The 20,774-nt window shown below is 52.4% G+C and overlaps 1 long non-coding RNA gene across 1 annotated transcript; it reads right to left on the bottom strand.

Annotated features, from left to right (window-relative positions):
- Positions 1-3,499: 3,499 nt before the first annotated feature.
- On the bottom strand, positions 3,500-19,020 carry LOC141152905 (uncharacterized). Its single transcript, XR_012247188.1, has 3 exons — positions 18,831-19,020; positions 17,753-17,818; positions 3,500-3,893 (listed from the first exon to the last, which is right to left on the bottom strand). It is a non-coding gene; the product is annotated as an uncharacterized lncRNA (long non-coding RNA).
- Positions 19,021-20,774: the final 1,754 nt, after the last annotated feature.

The raw sequence follows: 20,774 nt of genomic DNA, 5'->3' as shown, positions 1-20,774 counted from the left end.
TGCTCCATACAGAATACTGGCCCCCATATAACGCTCCATACGGAATACTGGCCCCAATATAACACTCCATACAGGATACTGGCCCCCATATAACGCTCCATACGGAATACTGGCCCCCATATAACACTCCATACAGGATACTGGCCCCCATATAATACTCCATGCAGGATACTGGCCCCCATATAACGCTCCATGCAGGATACTGCCCCCCATATAACGCTCCATGCAGGATACTGGCCCCCATATAACGCTCCATACAAAATACTGGCCCCCATATAACGCTCCATACAGAATACTGGCCCCCATATAAAGCTCCATGCAGGCTGTTCCCCACACATAATGCCTCATGCAGGCTGTTCCCCCCCACATAATGCCCCACGCAGGCTGTTCCCCCCACATAATGCCCCACGCAGGATGTTCCTCCCACATAATGCCCCATGCAGGCTGTTCCCCCCATATAATGCCCCATGTAGGATGTCACCCACCTTATAATGCCCCATGCAGGATGACCCCCCCCTTCCTTATAATGCCCCATGCAGGATGTCACACACACCCCCTCCCTTATAATGCCCCATTGCAGGATGTCACACCCCCCCGTCCCTTATAATGCCCCATGCAGGATGTCACCCCCCCACCCCCTCCCTTAAAATGCCCCATGCAGGATGTCACACACCCCCCTCCCTTATAATGCCCCATGCAGGATGTCACACACACACCCTCCCTTATAATGCCCCATGCAGGATGTCACACCCCCCTTCCCTTATAATGCCCCATGCTGGATGTCACACACACCCCCTCCCTTATAATGCCCCATGCAGGATGTCACACACCCCCCTCCCTTATAATGCCCCATGCAGGATGTCACCCCCCCTCCCTTATAATGCCCCATGCAGGATGTCACAACCCCCTCCCTTATAATGCCCCATGCAGGATGTCACCCCCCCTTATAATGCCCCATGCAGGATGTCACATACCCCCACCTCACCCCCCTCCCTTATATTGCCACAGGCCTCCATATAATAAAAAAAAAAATCAAATACTCACCTCACATCTCACCTGCTGCCGCTGCTCCGGACTCCAGCGTCGCCGGCCTCATCCCGCTCTGCGCTGAGACTGCTCAGGAGAGAGCGCGGTGTAAAGACGTCACCGTGCCCTCTGACCTGAGACGTCACAGTGCAGCAGCCGCGGAGGATACAGGACCTGCTGTGGAGGCACGAGGAGAGGTAAGTATTGTGCCGGGGCCCTGAACAAGCGGGGGGAGCGGGCGCTGACGGTGATGGGCCCCCCCCCCGCCTGCTCAGGGCCCCGGCATTTGCCCAGGTGCGCCGGGTGCTGACGCCGGCCCTGGTGTGCGGCTTGCGTGCCTGCTTCTATGAGGGGCAGCTGCCCCCCCCGCCCCACGGTGGGTACGCCCATGAATGGACCCCATATAATGCTTAACACAGAATAATGGACCCCATATATCTCTCTATACAGTAAGGGTCCCATATATAGCTCCATACAGAATAATGATCCCCATATAATGCTCCATATAGTATAATGGCCCCACATAGTGCTCCATACAGTATTATGGGCACCACATAGTCCTCCATACAGAATAATGATCCCCATATAATCCTCCATACAGTATAATGGCCCCACATAGTGCTCCATACAGTATTATGGGCACCACATAGTCCTCCATACAGAATAATGATCCCCATATAATGCCCAATACAGTATAATGAGCCCCATATAATGCTTCATACAGAATAATGAGCCCCATATAATGCTTCACACAGAATAATGGGCCTCATATAATGCTCTATACTCCCACCTACTGTATCCTCGCCCATCCCTTGTAGACTGTGAGCCCTCGCGGGCAGGGTCCTCGTTCCTCCTGTACCAGTCACCGACTTGTATTGTTCATATTTATTGTAATTGTTTGTGCTATGTATATCCCTTTCACATGTAAAGTGCCATGGAAGGAATGGCGCTATAATAATAAATAATAATATACAGAATAATGGACCCCATATAACGTTCCATACAGTATGGGCCCCATATATAGCTCCATACAAAATAATGGGCCCCATATAATGCTCCATACAAAATAATGGGCCCCATATAATGCTCCATACAGAATAATGGGCCTCATATAATGCTCCATACAGAATAATGGGCCTCATATAATGCTCTAAACCCCCACCTACTGAATCCTCGCCCATCCCTTGTAGACTGTGAGCCCTCGTCGGCAGGGTCCTCGCTCCTCCTGTACCAGTCGCCGACTTGGAATGTTCAAATTTATTGTAATTGTTTGTGCTATGTATATCCCTTTCACATGTAAAGCGCCATGGAAGGAATGGCGCTATAATAATAAATAATAATAATATAAAGAATAATGGACCCCATATAACGTTCCATACAGTATGGGCCCCATATATAGCTCCATACAGAATAACAGACCCCATATAATGTTCCATACAGTATGAGCCCCATATATAGCTCCATACAGAATAATGGGCCCCATATAATGCTCCATACAAAATAATGGGCCCCATATAATGCTGCATACAGAATAATGGACCTCATATAATGCTCCATACAGAATAATGGACCTCATATAATGCTCCATACAGAATAATGGGCCTCATATAATGCTCCATACAAAATAATGGGCCCCATATAATGCTCCATACAAAATAATGGGCCCCATATAATGCTGCATACAGAATAATGGACCCCATATAATGCTGCATACAGAATAATGGACCTCATATAATGCTCCATACAGAATAATGGGCCTCATATAATGCTTCATACAGAATAATGGGCCCCATATTATGCTCCATACAAAATAATGGGCCCCATATAATGCTGCATACAGAATAATGGACCTCATATAATGCTCCATACAGAATAATGGGCCCCATATAATGCTCCATACAAAATAATGGGCCCAATATAATGCTCCATACAGAATAATGAGCCTCATATAATGATCAAAACAGAATAATGGACCCCATATAACGCTCCATACAGTAAGGGCCCCATATATAGCTCCATACAGAATAATGGGCCCATATAATGCTCTATACACAATAATGGGCCCCATATATAGCTCCATACAGTATGGGCCCCATATATAGCTCCATACATTATGGGCCCCATATATAGCTCCATACATAAAAGAAAAAAAAATCAAATACTCCCCTATCCTTGCTGCATCAGGTCAGGACTCCAGCGTCACCGTCATCTGGCTCAGTCGCTGCACTGTGACGCTCAGAGCAGAAGACGTGCTGTAGTGACGTCATCGCACCCTCTGTCCTGACACGTCACAGTGGCAGGAGACGACGGAGCTGCACGACAGCCACCCCTATGCTGGGGCTGTGAGCAAGAGGGTGTGCCGGGTGCAGACGCCGGCCCTGGATAATTAGCACATGGTGGACACAGTTACTGCTGTTACATTATATAGATGAGGATCTGTATAGAGTGATTAAACATCTTACAAGACTTGATCTTTTTGATAACAATTAATATATTTTTATTAGCTTCTTTATTGGTGGAATAGAAAAAGACTTTGATATACAGAAATAAAATAAGATTGTGTACAGATAAGGAGGAATATAAGTGAGAAGTGTAGCAGGGCAGCATTATACACTATGGCAGGTACAGGAAATCTATACTTTACATTAGAAGAGCAGTTACATCATCAGCATGTATTACACATATACTGCACACATGGCAATCACTGGAGCCCGGGTCACATTGTACATAGAGCAGATATAACAGACTCCTTGGTGGTCCCTTGTGTAGCGCCGATCACTTGCAGCAGCTGCAGGTGTCACATCCATCGCTGCACTCACAGCCCTGGCTGCACTTACTGCACTCAGCCGGACAGCAGGAGCAGCAGCCTGGGGAGGAGACACTGGTGAGAAGACTGCTGTACACAGAGATTGTAGAGATACAACATTTTGATTTCTAGTAAGCACATTGACAATCGTGAGCATTAATTTCCAATCCACATGATATATAACCTCGCCTCTTTCCATGCAAGTGAATTTAGAAAGCCGCAGCTCATACTAAATTACCTCCACATTAATTCTGTACCTAGAAGCTGCGGCTGGGAGTATGTGTGGCAGGAATACCCAAGAGCGTATTTCACAGTCCATATATGAACCACAATGCCTGGTCTGGCAACGGGTCTCCAGACCCAAGCTTAAAGCGAATTTGTCAGTGGACTTTTGCTACCTAATCTGAGAGTGGCTTGATGTAGGCAAAGAGAACCTGAATCCGATGACGTATCACTTACTTTACTGGGTGCAGCCGTTCTGACACAATCAGAGTTTTTAGATTTAGCAATACAGCAGAGCTGAGGAAGCTAACCCCGCCCACACCAGGCTCGGTATATACAATGTCCATAGACAGTGAGCTGCCTATCACAGGAGGGGGCATGTCGGTCTAGCATGCACATGCTGTGTCCCAGCTCCTGGTGCTAAAACCATCATTGCAAGCAAACAAAACTGCTAGCCTGATAAGAGAGGTGTAACGGGTCTGGGAGGCGGAACCTCTGAGCTACTATACAAGGGGGCGGTCCTTGTAAGGGAGCGGGTGGCGATCAGGCAGGCAGTCACAGCAGGTAACCGGGACAGTCTCTGGAAGAACGGGCAGGAGATCACGGCAAGTGACTGGGGCAGTCTCTGGGTGAACGGGCAGATGGTCACGGCAAGTGACCGGGACAGTCTCTGGAAGAACGGGCAGATGGTCACGGCAAGTGACCGGGGCAGTCTCTGGGTAAAGGGTTGGTACGACCTGTGGCGGCTGATGGTAGACTTGAGCTCCCAGGTGAACAGGCGAGAGTCTCTGGATAAACGGGTGGTCACAGCATGTGACGGCGGAGCCTCCAGGAAGACCAACAGACAGGCGGCAGATGAGCGCTCCCAGGTGAGCGGGCAGAAGTCTCTGGACAGGCGGGTGGTCACAGCACGTGACGGCAGAGCCTCCAGGTAGGCTAGCAGACAGGCAGCAGATGAGCGCTCCCAGGTGAGCGAGCAGGAGTCACTGGACAGGCAGGTGGTCACAGCATGTGACGGCGGAGCCTCCAGGTAGACTAGCAGACAGGTAGCAGGTGTGTGCTCCCAGGTGAGCGGGCAAGCTGGTCCATAGACAGACTGACGGGAGTAGGAAGGCAGACCGTCGGACCTCAGGCAAGCAGACAGGTGGCTGGTGTGCGCTCCCAGGTGAGCGGGCAGGCTGGTCCTTAGACAGAATGACAGGAGTAGTAAGGCAGACCGTCGGACCTCAGACTAGCAGGCAGGTAGCAGATAATCAGGCAGGAATCAGGCAGGTAACTGGCAGGTAACTGGCAACGGGACCTGAGGGCTGAAGCAGAGTAGTGAACAGTGCAACAACATTGCTCGGGCACCTCCATTTTGGAGGAGGTGCCTTATATATGGTGAAGTCCTCCGGCCATTGGCCGGGGACTCCTTAGGACGGCGCGCGCGGCCCTTTTAAGAGGGAGGGAGAGCGCACGCGCGCGCCCTAAGCACAGTGGCCGGGAAGGAGCGCGCGCTGCCAGCAGAGCGGGAGGAGGACGCCGGGCACGGAGCAGGGAGGTGAGGGGAACAGCGTCCCTGCCTAGCAGAGGGCAGGGACGCCGGCGCTACAGTACCCCCCCCTTTAGGCCCCCCCTTTTTTAGGCCAGACAGAAATTTAGCAAGGATAAGAGGGGCATGGATGTTCTCCCGGGGCTCCCACGTTCTCTCCTCAGGACCAAACCCCTTCCAATCTACTAGAAAAAAGGTCTTTCCTCTTACCCTTTTGGTGGCAAGAATGTTCTCTACCTCAAACTCGTCCTCAGCAGAAACCGGAGCAGGAGGCGTACCTGTAGACTTGGAAAAAGAGTTAAGTACCACAGGTTTGAGGAGAGATACATGGAAGGAGTTAGGGATCCGTAAGTTGGCCGGGAGTTTCAATTTATAGGCCACAGGGTTGATCTGACTGATGACCTCCAGGGGGCCGATAAACCGAGGCCCTAACTTGTAAGAAGGTATCTTGAGTCGGACATATTTAGATGAGAGCCAGACTTTATCTCCGGGACGAAATTGTGGAGGATCCAGGCGTTTTTTGTCAGCATGTCTTTTCATCCGTTCGGACGACTGAAGGAGTGCGGATCGGGTACTCTCCCAAATGGAGGAAAATTTGCTAACGAGAGATTCCGCAGCCGGGTTGTCCACAGAGGTGGAGACAGGAAAAGGAATCCGAGGATGCTGACCGAAGACTACAAAAAACGGGGATTTGGAGGAGGATTCGCTCTCGTGATTATTATAAGAGAACTCGGCCCATGGTAGGAGATCCACCCAGTCAGAATGATGGGCATTAACGAAGTGCCGGAGGTAACTGGTCAGGTTCTGATTAATCCGCTCCACTTGACCATTGGACTGTGGGTGGTAAGCGGAAGAGAAGTCCAGGGTGACATCTAGCAGTTTACAAGTGGCTCTCCAGAAGCGTGAGGTGAACTGTACCCCACGATCCGACACGATGTGGAGGGGCAGGCCATGAAGACGAAAGATGTGATGAATAAAGTCTTTAGCTAGCTCGGGTGCAGACGGGAGGCCTGGCAGGGGAACGAAATGAGCCATCTTGGAGAAGCGGTCAGCGACCACCCAAATGACCGTACAACCGGCAGAGACTGGGAGGTCTGTTATAAAGTCCATTGCTATAAAGTCCAGGGGGCAGCAGGTACTGGGAGCGGAAGGAGGCGACCGGCTGGCAGATGTCTCGGAACCTTGTTGCGGGCGCAGGACACACAGGCAGAAACAAAGTCTATTACGTCCTGGTGCAGGGTAGGCCACCAGTAGTGCCGGGTAATAAGCTGGAGGGTCTTTTTCTGACCGGCATTGCCAGCTAGTTTAGACGAGTGACCCCAGTGAAGGATCTTCTCCCGATCAGGTACTGATACGAACGTCTTTCCGGGAGGGAGACGATTTAGACTCACGGGAGCCACCTGCATTACTCTGGCGGGATCGATGATGTGTTTCGGATCTTCCTCGAGATCAGACACCAGAAAGGATCGAGACAAGGCGTCCGCCTTGACGTTTTTGTCAGCCGGGCGAAAATGAAGAACAAAATCAAAGCGAGCAAAAAACAAGGACCACCGGGCTTGGCGCGGGTTAAGTCTCTGGGCATGCTGGAGGTAAGCCAAGTTCTTGTGGTCAGTGTAAATTATTACCGGGTGAAGAGCCCCCTCGAGCAGGTAACGCCACTCCTCCAATGCCAGTTTGATGGCCAATAACTCTCGGTCTCCTATGGAATAATTGCGCTCAGAGGAGGAGAAGAGTTTAGAGAAGAAGCCGCAAGTTACCATCCTCCCGGAAGATGATTTTTGAGTAAGTACCGCTCCGGCTCCAGAGGAGGAGGCGTCAACTTCCAGGAAGAACTGCTTGTTGCCGTCCGGGCGATGCAGCACCGGGGCGGAAGAGAAGGCCTGTTTTAAGGAAAGAAATGCCTCCTCTGCTTCGGGCGGCCACTCTTTGGGATTAGTACCCTTACGGGTGAGCGCGGAAATTGGGGCAGTCCGGGAAGAGAAGTGTGGTATGAAGAGGCGGTAGTAGTTGGCGAAGCCCAGGAACCGCAGAATGGCCTTCAACCCCTCCGGTCGGGGCCATTTCTCGATGGCAGACAATTTCTCTGGATCCATTCGTAGGCCGGTCTGAAAAATAATGTAGCCCAAAAACGGAAGCGAAGTCTGCTCAAAGAGGCACTTCTCGTATTTAGCGAAGAGGTGATTCTGCCTGAGCCTGAGCAGGACCTGACGAACGTCCCTCCGGTGAGTCTGGAGATCCGGAGAGAAGACCAAGATGTCGTCCAGGTACACCACTACGCAGGAGTAGAGAAGGTCCCGGAAGATGTCATTGACCAACTCTTGAAAGACGGCAGGAGCGTTACAGAGACCAAAGGGCATTACCAGATATTCATAGTGGCCGTCCCGGGTGTTGAATGCCGTCTTCCATTCATCCCCCTGACGGATACGAACCAGGTTGTAAGCCCCACGGAGGTCCAGTTTGGTGAAGATTCTAGCCCCTCTCAGACGATCAAATAACTCCGGAATGAGCGGAAGGGGGTACTTATTTTTCACCGTGATCTGGTTAAGGCCTCTATAATCTATACAGGGACGGAGAGAGCCGTCCTTCTTTTTTACGAAGAAGAAGCCTGCTCCCGCCGGGGAGGTAGACTTCCGGATGAATCCCCTGGCCAGATTCTCCTCAATATATTCGGACATCGACCGGGTCTCAGCAGCGGATAATGGATAAATACGCCCACGGGGAGGAGTAGTACCGGGTAACAAGTCGATAGGGCAGTCGTATGGTCTATGAGGAGGTAGTGTCTCTGCTTCCTTTTTATTAAAGACATCAGCATAAGAGCAATAAGGAATCGGAAGTCCAGGTAGATTAGCTGGGGTAGGAGAAGGACGGACGGGATGGACGGGGACCAGACAGGTCTTATGGCAGTCCTGTCCCCAGCGAAGGACTTCTCCGGTCTGCCAGTCAAGCACGGGTGCATGTCTCTGGAGCCAAGGTAGACCTAGCAGGAGGGCGTGAGAGAGTCCAGGCAGAACATGAAAGGAGATACTCTCAGAATGCAGCATTCCCACCTGCAGGGTTATGGATTCGGTGATGAGTTGGATGGGGCGTGGTAAGAGACCCCCATCCACGGCAGCAACAGACAAGGGTACAGCCAGAGGTTTGGTGGGGATGCAGTACTTCTCTACCAGGGACTGTGAAATAAGATTCCCGGCTGCTCCAGAGTCCAGTTGGGCTAGTTCGAAATAACGGTTCTCCCCGCAGACGATTGAAACTGACAGCAGCAGAGATGGAGAGGATTTATTCTTGTCTAGGTCGACCTCTCTGAGCGAACCTAGACACAGGCGTTTCCCGACCTCTCTGGGCAGGCACGGATCCGGTGCTCCTTACTGCCACAGTAGAAGCAGCTCCCCTCGGCACGGCGTAAGTCCTGACGGGTTTTGACCATCTTGGTCTGGTCGACCTGCATAGGCTCAGGAGAGTGTACCTGGGGAGAGACGGAGGGAGTGACGGGTTTCTGAAAAGTAGGAGCTAGACGTGGAAACCTCCTCTCACGGGTGACCTCTTTGGCACGCTCCTGGAACCGTAGGTCAATCCGGGTGGCAAGAGTTATTAGGTCATCGAGAGTGGTAGGAACGTCCCGACCGGCAAGTTCATCTTTAATACGGCCGGACAGACCCTCCCAGAAGACGGATACCAGAGCGTCGTTATCCCAGGCCAGCTCCGAGGCAAGGGTACGGAACCGTATGGCATATTGGCCCACAGTGAGACTTCCCTGACGGAGGCGTAGCAGAGACGATGCGGATGAGGTCTTCCGTCTGGGTTCGTCGAAGACTTTCCGGAAAGCCGTGAGGAAGGCAGGCAAGTCGGACACCAGGGGGTCTCCTCTCTCCCATAGAGGCTTTAGCCAGGCCAGGGCCTCCCCGGTGAGATGGGACATGATGAAGGCAATTTTGGCCCGGTCGGAGTTAAACTGGTGGGACAATAGTTCAAAGTGCAGGGTGCACTGATTAATGAAGCCCCGAGCCTGGGCGGAGTCGCCTCCGAAGCGAGGAGGTGCAGAAAGCCGGGGTCCGGGGTAGGATACCATGGTATTGGTGGGCAGTGGAGCTGCCGGGTTGTGAGTCATGGCACTGGCGGTGGTTGCTGGTGGAGTAGTCAGAGTGTCCAGGCGAGAATTGACATTCCGCAGGTGACCCAGGATGGACTCCTGTTGGGACCTCTGACGGGACAGTTCATGACAGAGGTCCGAGAGCGAGGGAGCTTGGGTGCCACCGGGTTCCATGGCCCGAGCAAACTGTAACGGGTCTGGGAGGCGGAACCTCTGAGCTACTATACAAGGGGGCGGTCCTTGTAAGGGAGCGGGTGGCGATCAGGCAGGCAGTCACAGCAGGTAACCGGGACAGTCTCTGGAAGAACGGGCAGGAGATCACGGCAAGTGACTGGGGCAGTCTCTGGGTGAACGGGCAGATGGTCACGGCAAGTGACCGGGACAGTCTCTGGAAGAACGGGCAGATGGTCACGGCAAGTGACCGGGGCAGTCTCTGGGTAAAGGGTTGGTACGACCTGTGGCGGCTGATGGTAGACTTGAGCTCCCAGGTGAACAGGCGAGAGTCTCTGGATAAACGGGTGGTCACAGCATGTGACGGCGGAGCCTCCAGGAAGACCAACAGACAGGCGGCAGATGAGCGCTCCCAGGTGAGCGGGCAGAAGTCTCTGGACAGGCGGGTGGTCACAGCACGTGACGGCAGAGCCTCCAGGTAGGCTAGCAGACAGGCAGCAGATGAGCGCTCCCAGGTGAGCGAGCAGGAGTCACTGGACAGGCAGGTGGTCACAGCATGTGACGGCGGAGCCTCCAGGTAGACTAGCAGACAGGTAGCAGGTGTGTGCTCCCAGGTGAGCGGGCAGGCTGGTCCTTAGACAGACTGACAGGAGTAGTAAGGCAGACCGTCGGACCTCAGACTAGCAGGCAGGTAGCAGATAATCAGGCAGGAATCAGGCAGGTAACTGGCAGGTAACTGGCAACGGGACCTGAGGGCTGAAGCAGAGTAGTGAACAGTGCAACAACATTGCTCGGGCACCTCCATTTTGGAGGAGGTGCCTTATATATGGTGAAGTCCTCCGGCCATTGGCCGGGGACTCCTTAGGACGGCGCGCGCGGCCCCTTTAAGAGGGAGGGAGAGCGCGCGCCCTAAGCACAGTGGCCGGGAAGGAGCGCGCGCTGCCAGCAGAGCGGGAGGAGGACGCCGGGCACGGAGCAGGGAGGTGAGGGGAACAGCGTCCCTGCCTAGCAGAGGGCAGGGACGCCGGCGCTACAAGAGGCATCACTGAAATCTGTGTTTTAACCCGTAGCTCATGCTGTCTTCAGATTACATAGCAAAAACCTGCTGACAGATTCCCTTTAAAGCTTCGTATGTGTCTATCAGCCTGTAAGTTCGGGTCAGCAGATCTGCAGTTTAGTCTGATAATTGCCATCCATACAAGGACCGTAAAATACGCTCGTGTGAACCTGGCCTTAAGCTCACCATTATTAAATATATGTAGCGTCGGCGTCCCTGCCTCCTGCTAGGCAGGGACGCTGTTCCCCTCACCTCTCCGCTCCGTGCCCGGCGTCCTCCTCCTCCCGCTCTGCTGGCAGCGCGCGCTGCTTCCCGGCCATTGTGTTTAGGGCGCGCGCGGCCGCGCTCCCCCTCTCTTAAAGGGGCCGCGTGCGCCGTCCTAAGGAGTCCCCGGCCAATGGCCGGAGGACCTCACCATATATAAGGCACCTCCTCCAAAATGGAGGTGCCCGAGCAATGTTGTAGCATAGTTCATCACTCTGCTTCAGCCCTCAGGTCCCGTTTCCAGTTACCAGCCAGTTTCCTGTCTGATTCCTGCCTGACTCGTGTCTATCTGCTGTTATTCCTGCGGTCCGACAGTCTGCCTACCAGCCCTGCCAGTCTGTCTATGGATCCGTCTACCCGCTCACCTGGGAGCGCTCACCTACTACCTGCCTGCTAGCCTACCTGGAGGCTCTGCCGTCACGTGCTGTAACCACCTGCCTGTCCAGAGAATCTTACCCGCTCACCTGGGAGCGCTCACCTGCTACCTGCCCGCTAGCCTACCTGGAGGCTCTGCCGTCACGTGATGTGACCACCTGCCCATCCAGAGACTCTTGCCCGCTCACCTGGGAGCATCCACCTGTTACCTGCCTGTTTGCCTACCTGGAGGCTCAGCCGTCACTTGCTGTGACCACCCGCTTGTCCAGAGACTCTCGCCCGCTCACCTGGGAGCGTCCACCCGCTAGCTGCCTGCTTGCCTACCTGGAGGCTCAGCCGTCACTTGCCGTGACCACCCGCCTGTCAAGAGACTGCCCCCGTCACTTGCCGTGACCTCCTGCCCTCTTACCCAGAGACTGTCCCCGTCACTGGCCGTGATCTCCTGCCCTCTTACCCAGAGACTGTCCCCGTCACTGGCCGTGATCTCCTGCCCTCTTACCCAGAGACTGTCCCCGTCACTTGCCGTGATCTCCTGCCCTCTTACCCAGAGACTGTCCCCGTCACTAGCCGTGACTGCCTGCCCGCCTTCCCTGGGTGTCACCCGCTTCCTTACAAGGACTGCCCCTTTGTATAGTTGCTCTGTGGTTCCACCTCCCAGACCCGTTACAGTTTGCTCGGGCCATGGAACCCGGTGGCACCCAAGCTCCCTCGCTCTCGGACCTATGTCATGAACTGTCCCGTCAAAGGTCCCAACAGGAGTCCATCCTGAGTCATCTGCGGAATGTCAACTCTCGCCTGGACACTCTGACTGCTCCACCAGCAACCACCACTAGTGTCATGACTCGCAGCCCGGCAGCGCCGCTGCCCACCAATACCATGGCATCCTGCCCCGGACCCCGGCTTTCTGCACCTCCTCGCTTCGGAGGCGACCCCGCTCAAGCTCGGGGCTTCATAAACCAGTGCACCCTGCACTTTGAACTCCTGTCCCACCAGTTTATCTCCGACCGGGCCAAAGTAGCCTTCATCATGTCCCATCTCACGGGGGAGGCACTGGCTTGGCTAAATCCTCTATGGGAGAGAGGAGACCCCCTGGTGTCCAACCTGCCAGCCTTTCTCACGGCGTTCCGGAAAGTCTTCGACGAACCCGGATGGAAGACCTCATCCACATCATCTCTGCTACGCCTCCATCAAGGAAATCTCACCGTGGGCCAATATGCCATACGGTTCCGTACCCTTGCTTCGGAGCTGGCCTGGGATAACGACGCCCAGGTGTCTGTCTTTGGGGAGGGTCTGTCCGGCCGTATTAAAGATGAACTCGCCGGTCGGGACATACCTACCACTCTCGACGACTTAATAACTCTTGCCACCCGGATTGACATCCGGTTCCAGGAACGCGCCAAAGAGGTCACCCGTGAGAGGAGGTTTCCACGTCTAGCCCCTACCTTTCAGAAACCTGTCACTTCTCCTGCTACTCCCCAGGCGCACTCACCCGAGCCTATGCAGGTCGACCAGACCAAGATGGTCAAGATCCGTCAAGAGTTACGCCGAGCCGAGGGGAGCTGCTTCTACTGTGGCAGTAAGGAGCACCGGATCCGTTCCTGTCCGGAGAGGTCGGGAAACGCCTGTGTCTAGGATCGCTCAGAGAGGTCGTCCTAGACAAGAGTAAACCCTCTCCATCTCTGTTGCTGTCGGTCTCTATCATCTGCGGGGAGAACCGTTATTTTGAACTAGCCCAACTTGACTCTGGAGCTGCCGGAAATCTCATTTCTCAGTCCCTGGTAGAGAAATACCGCATTCCCACCAAACCTCTAGCTGTACCCTTGTCTGTCGCTGCCGTAGATGGGGGCCTCTTACCACATCCCATCCAACTCATCACCGAATCCATAACCCTGCAGGTGGGAATGCTGCACTCTGAGAGCATCTTCTTTCATGTTCTGCCTGGACTCTCTCACGCCCTCTTGCTAGGCCTACCTTGGCTTCAGAAACATGCACCCGTGCTTGATTGGCAGACAGGAAGAAGTCCTTCGCTGGGGACAGGACTGCCATAAGACTTGTTTAGTTCCCGTCCATCCTGTCCGTCCTTCTCCCACCCCAGCCAATCTACCTGGTCTTCCGGTTCCCTATTGGTCTTATGCGGACGTCTTTAATAAAAAGGAGGCAGAGACATTACCCCCTCATAGACCATACGACTGCCCAATCGACCTGATGCCCGGCGCTACTCCTCCCCGTGGGCGTATTTACCCTTTGTCCGCTGCTGAGACCCGGTCCATGTCTGAATATATTGAGGAGAATCTGGCCCGGGGATTTATCCGGAAACCGACCTCCCCGGCGGGAGCAGGCTTCTTCGTCAAAAAGAAGGACCGCTCACTCCGTCCCTGTATAGACTATAGAGGCCTTAACCAGATCACGGTGAAGAATAAATACCCCCTTCCGCTCATTCCGGAATTATTTGACCGTCTGAGGGGGGCTAGAATCTTCACCAAGCTGGACCTCCGTGGGGCGTATAACTTGGTCCGTATCCGTCAGGGGGATGAATGGAAGACGGCATTCAACACCCGGGACGGCCACTATGAATACCTGGTAATGCCCTTCGGTCTCTGTAACGCTCCCGCCGTCTTTCAAGAGTTGGTCAATGACATCTTCCGGGACCTTCTCTACTCCTGCGTAGTGGTGTACCTGGACGACATCTTGGTCTTCTCTCTGGATCTTCTCACTCACCGGAGGGATGTTCGTCAGGTCCTGCTCAGGCTCAGGCAGAACCACCTCTACGCTAAATATGAGAAGTGCCTCTTTGAGCAGACCTCGCTTCCGTTCTTGGGCTACATAATCTCTCAGACCGGCCTACGAATGGATCCTGAGAAACTGTCTGCCATCCAGAAGTGGCCCCGACCAGAGGGGTTGAAGGCTATTCAGCGGTTCCTGGGCTTCGCCAACTACTACCACCTCTTCATACCGCACTTCTCTTCCCGGACTGCCCCAATGTCTGCGCTCACCCGTAAGGGTACTAATCCCAGAGAATGGCCGCCCGAAGCAGAGGAAGCCTTTCTTTCCTTAAAACAGGCTTTCTCTTCCGCCCCGGTGCTGCATCGCCCGGACGGCAACAAACAATTCTTCCTGGAAGTGGACGCCTCCTCCTCTGGAGCCGGAGCGGTACTTGCCCAAAAGTCGTCTTCCGGAAGAATGGTAACTTGCGGCTTCTTCTCCAAACTCTTCTTCCCTTCTGAGCGCAATTATTCTATAGGAGACCGAGAGTTATTGGCCATTAAGCTGGCACTGGAGGAGTGGCGTTACCTGCTCGAGGGGGCTCTTCACCCGGTAATTATTTACACGGACCACAAGAACTTGGCTTACCTCCAGAGCGCCCAGAGACTTAACCCGCGCCAAGCCCGGTGGTCCTTGTTTTTTGCCCGCTTTGATTTCGTTCTTCATTTTCGCCCGGCAGACAAAAACATCAAAGCTGACGCCTTGTCCCGATCCTTCCCGGTGTCTGATCTAGAGGAGGAGCCTAAGCACATCATTGATCCCGCCAGAGTAATGCAGGTGGCCCCCGTGAATCTAAATCGTCTCCCTCCCGGTAAGACGTTCGTAACAGTACCTGATCGGAAGAAGATCCTACACTGGGGTCACTCGTCTAAGCTAGCTGGCCACGCCGGTCAGAAAAAGACCCTCCAGCTTATTACCCGGCATTACTGGTGGCCTACCCTGCACAAGGACGTAATAGACTTTGTTTCAGCCTGTGTGTCCTGCGCCCGCAACAAGGTTCCGAGACATCTGCCAGCCGGTCGCCTCCTTCCTCTTCCAGTACCTGCTGCCCCGTGGCAGCATATAGCTATGGACTTTATAACGGATCTCCCTGTCTCTGCCGGTTGTACGGTCATTTGGGTGGTCGCTGACTGCTTTTCCAAGATGGCTCACTTCATTCCCCTGCCGGGCCTCCCGTCTGCACCTGAGCTGGCTAAAGACTTTATCCGCCACATCTTCCGTCTCCATGGCCTGCCCCTCCACATCGTGTCGGATCGTGGGGTTCAGTTCACCTCACGCTTCTGGAGAGCCACATGTAAGCTGCTGGACGTCACCCTGGACTTCTCCTCCGCTTACCACCCACAGTCCAATGGTCAAGTGGAGCGGATCAATCAGATCCTGACCAGTTACCTCCGGCACTTCGTTAATGCCCACCATTCGGACTGGGTGGATCTCATACCATGGGCCGAGTTCTCTTACAATAATCACGAGAGCGAATCTTCCTCCAAATCCCCGTTTTTTTTAGTCTTCGGTCAGCATCCTCGGATCTCATTTCCCGTCTCCACCTCGGTGGACAATCCGGCTGTGGAATCTCTCGTTAGCGAATTCTCCTCCATTTGGGAGAGTACCCGATCCGCACTCCTTCAGTCGTCCGAGCGGATGAAAAAACACGCTGACAAAAAACGCCTGGATCCTCCACAATTCCGTCCTGGAGATAAAGTCTGGCTCTCGTCCAAGTATGTCCGGCTCAAGATTCCTTCCTACAAGTTAGGGCCTCGGTTCATCGGCCCACTGGAAGTTATCAAACAAATCAACCCAGTGGCCTATAAATTGAAACTACCAGCCAACTTGCGGATCCCTAACTCCTTCCATGTATCTCTCCTCAAACCCGTGGTACTTAACTCTTTTTCCAAGTCTACAGGTACGCCTCCTGCTCCGGTTACCGATGAAAACGAGTTTGAGGTAGAGAACATTCTGGCCACCAAAAGGGTAAGAGGAAAGACCTTTTTTCTAGTGGATTGGAAGGGGTTTGGTCCTGAGGAGAGAACTTGGGAGCCCCGGGAGAACATCCATGCCCCTCTCATCCTTGATAAATTTCTGTCTGACCTAAAAAAGGGGGGGGCTAAAGGGGGGGGTACTGTAGCGTCGGCGTCCCTGACTCCTGCTAGGCAGGGACGCTGTTCCCCTCACCTCTCCGCTCCGTGCCCGGCGTCCTCCTCCCGCTCTGCTGGCAGCGCGCGCTGCTTCCCGGCCACTGTGCTTAGGGCGCGCGAGCTCCCCCTCTCTTAAAGGGGCCGCGCGCGCCGTCCTAAGGAGTCCCCGGCCAATGGCCGGAGGACCTCACCATATATAAGGCACCTCCTCCAAAATGGAGGTGCCCGAGCAATGTTGTAGCATAGTTCATCACTCTGCTTCAGCCCTTAGGTCCCGTTTCCAGTTACCTGCCAGTTTCCTGTCTGATTCCTGCCTGACTCGTGTCTATCTGCTGTTATTCCTGCGGTCCGACAGTCTGCCTACCAGCCCTGCCAGTCTGTCTATGGATCCGTCTACCCACTCACCTGGGAGCATCCACCTGTTACCTGCCTGTTTGCCTACCTGGAGGCTCAGCCGTCACTTGCTGTGACCACCCGCTTGTCCAGAGACTCTCGCCCGCTCACCTGGGAGCGTCCACCCGCTACCTGTCTGCTTGCCTACCTGGAGGCTCAGCCGTCACTTGCCGTGACCACCCGCCTGTCAAGAGACTGCCCCGTCACTTGCCGTGACCTCCTGCCCTCTTACCCAGAGACTGTCCCCGTCACTAGCCGTGATCTCCTGCCCTCTTACCCAGAGACTGTCCCCGTCACTTGCCGTGATCTCCTGCCCTCTTACCCAGAGACTGTCCCCGTCACTAGCCGTGACTGCCTGCCCGCCTTCCCTGGGTGTCACCCGCTTCCTTACAAGGACTGCCCCTTTGTATAGTTGCTCTGTGGTTCCACCTCCCAGACCCGTTACAATATATTTTACAGTTATTTACAATTATCCTTCATCCCATATCCTTTATTAGTGCCAGCATCAAATTTACTTGAGGTATATACAGTAAGTTAGGTTTTATGATCCAAAATCGTAGCATGAATTTGAAACTTTTGTTTTACTTTTCTTAATATTTTTTACAGTATTTTCACAGTTTATTTTTTTAATAATGATAATAATAATATAATGAATAATGAAACCCTATAAAAGTAATAGTAATAATGCTATTAATAATAATACTATGACAGTGGCATGTAGAAGTTTGGGCACCCCTGGTCAAAATTACTGTTATTCTGAACAGTTAAGCAAATTGAAGATGAAATTATCTCTAAAAGGCCTAAAGTTAAAGATGACAGATTTATTTTATATAAATCAATAAGGTTTAAACTACATAAACGATACAGTGTATAAAGTCTGGTTAGAAATGCTATGTATTTCTATCTATAGCTCCTGTATACTCACTTTTTTTGCATGTTGTACACTTGCAGTTCTTACATTTGCAGGATTCTCTGCAGGTACAAGAAGCACCTAAGAGAAGCAGGAATTTTATCATGGAGCAGAATATTCAGTACATTCAGTCACCATCATACACCATGGATTTCTTTCCAATGTCCTCCTCACAGTATACACTATTGTCAGCTCCTGCAGACAAGCTTATACCGCTATGTACATCAGCGCCAGCTGCACTGTGTGAATACATCCCATTAGGCAGAGTAAGAAGAACACAAGGATAGAAGAACATTCTCAATTGTATCATTTGTCTTTAAATCACGTTAATGTAAAGATATTTTTCCTGCAATCTACATTATTTTATATTTCCAACTTGTTCTGATTGTAGTAAGAATTATCTCCTATTGTATTGTCTTTGCCCTAAGTGTTTAACAAGTTGGCCCAAATATTTCCATTAAGGCAGGTATCACATATGGCCAGCGCTGCGTCCTTGTTTCCATCCAGCGTTTAGTAAAAGTCACTATATGGAATCTGATGGTGAAGATGATTTTTTTATGGAATGGGATCATCTCCTCCTGTCCAACACATTATATTGTTTCTCTGAATAGAATTGGACCCTGGTCTGTCGGCCTGATTGCGATTTATGTAACATTGGGATCTGAACCTGTATCAGTACCTAAAGTAAATGGGGGAAAGCCAGATGCGTTTTTGTATCAGTTTTGCCATATGTCCTGATCCATTGAGTGTTTCACTTTCATCGGGTGATCACCAGCTTGTACATTGCCAGATTATAGGGAAACTAGCCGCATTCCTATGAGCGCGGAAATACATTGTGTCACAGTTTCTAAGGTGCACTCCTCTTAATAGATTTGGCTAATTTTGGGTAGCCTGTGCACCGTAAGCCAAAATCTGAACCTACAAAAATCTAAAAGCTACAAAAATGTCTCATCCTCTTCTGAAATCGACTCCAGGGAACTACAAGAGGTTTACCCGCAGTCCTACATTAAACCAGAGGAACATGTAAGAAAATGACTAATTACCGCACTCAGCACTACTACATGTACCAGGTCCAGTGCAATCCCCTTCTTACCTGCTGAGCAGTTACAGTCCTGAGGGTCCATGGCTCTGGGGTACAGATGATCTGTAGGATTGGTGGAGTCTGGAAATGATGCTGAATGAAGTGAACAGTTCTTCTCCACCTTATATACAGCAGATACAGAGCTGAGTGCAAACCCTGATCACAAACCACCCACCGCCCACATCACATCCACATGTGTCAGGACAAACAAGGAGGTGCTGTGTGCAAACCTGCAGCCCCCCAGGACAAAGTATGACCCGGCAGACATGTCTATGGTGACGGACATTGTTACCAGCAGTCACCTTAATCATTCTATGTAATGATACAAATATAAGCGCTTTACTTATTCATATACACCTTCTTGAAGAGCATTTTCTGGGCTACACTGTGTATCTAACAGATGTGACATTCATTAACATGGCAATGCTTGGAAATCCCTGATATATTGGATTACCCAGCAACATCGATAACGAAGAAATTAAACTTATTTAATAGATGAAGACCTTCCTAAGTGTTCACGTGAGGCCGGGGCTACACTGTGACTTTTTGTAGAGCTACTGAATGATTTTAACCAGTGTCGGACTGGGGTGTCAGGGGCCCACAGGAGGAATTTATCCTCAGGGCCCATCCTACAGCTATATGCAAATAACTGTTAGCCGATATCCCCGTTTTAACTATTTAGCTGCAGCTGCTATCAAAGAGTTAATCATGGTTCTTGTTCCTGTTCCCCAGAGATGATTTAGTGCTGTGTGCAGTGTGACCTCAGCAGGAGAAATGATCAGTGTGCACTCAGCCTGGACTACACTGTCTACATCCCCCATCTCTGCACACAGCCGTCACCTCCAGCCCTGCACTCATCTCATCACACCCAGCCTGAACAACCCTGTACTCACCACACTGCACTCATCTCATCACACCCAGCCTGAGCAACCCTGTACTCACCACACTGCACTCATCTCATCACACCCAGCCTGAACAACCTTGTACTCACCACACTGAACTCATCTCATCACACCAAGCCTCAACATCCCTGTACTCACCACACTGCACTCATCTCATCACACCCAGCCTGAACAGCCCTGTACTCACCACACTGCACTCATCTCATCACACCCAGCCTGAACAACCCTGTACTCACCACACTGCACTCATCTCATCACACCAAGCCTGAACAACCCTGTACTCACCACACTGCACTCATCTCATCACACCCAGCCTGAACAGCCCTGTACTCATCTCATCACACCCAGCCTGAACAGGCCTGTACTCACCACACTGCACTCATCTCATCACACCCAGCCTGAACAGCCCTGTACTCACCACACTGCACTCATCTCATCACACCCAGCCTGAACATCCCTGTACTCACCACACTGCACTCATCTCATCACCCCCAGCCTGAACAGCCCTGTACTCACCACACTGCACTCATCTCATCACACCCAGCCTGAACAACCCTGTACTCACCACACTGCACTTATCTCATCACCCCCAGCCTGAACAGCCCTGTACTCACCACACTGCACTCATCTCATCACACCAAGCCTGAACAACCCTGTACTCACCACACTGCACTCATCTCATCACACCCAGCCTGAACAGCCCTGTACTCATCTCATCACACCCAGCCTGAACAGGCCTGTACTCACCACACTGCACTCATCTCATCACACCCAGCCTGAACAGCCCTGTACTCACCACACTGCACTCATCTCATCACACCCAGCCTGAACAACCCTGTACTCACCACACTGCACTCATCTCATCACACCAAGCCTGAACAACCCTGTACTCACCACACTGCACTCATCTCATCACACCAAGCCTGAACAACCCTGTACTCACCACACTGCACTCATCTCATCACACCCAGCCTGAACAGCCCTGTACTCATCTCATCACACCCAGCCTGAACAGGCCTGTACTCACCACACTGCACTCATCTCATCACACCCA

This window comes from Phyllobates terribilis, unplaced genomic scaffold (genome assembly GCF_046119375.1).
Source record: "Phyllobates terribilis strain yellow unplaced genomic scaffold, ASM4611937v1 Scaffold_7__3_contigs__length_470593459, whole genome shotgun sequence".
NCBI classification, from domain to species: domain Eukaryota; kingdom Metazoa; phylum Chordata; class Amphibia; order Anura; family Dendrobatidae; genus Phyllobates; species Phyllobates terribilis.
The sequence above is the reverse complement of the archived record's forward strand: the minus strand, read 5'-3'. Positions and strand labels throughout refer to the sequence as shown.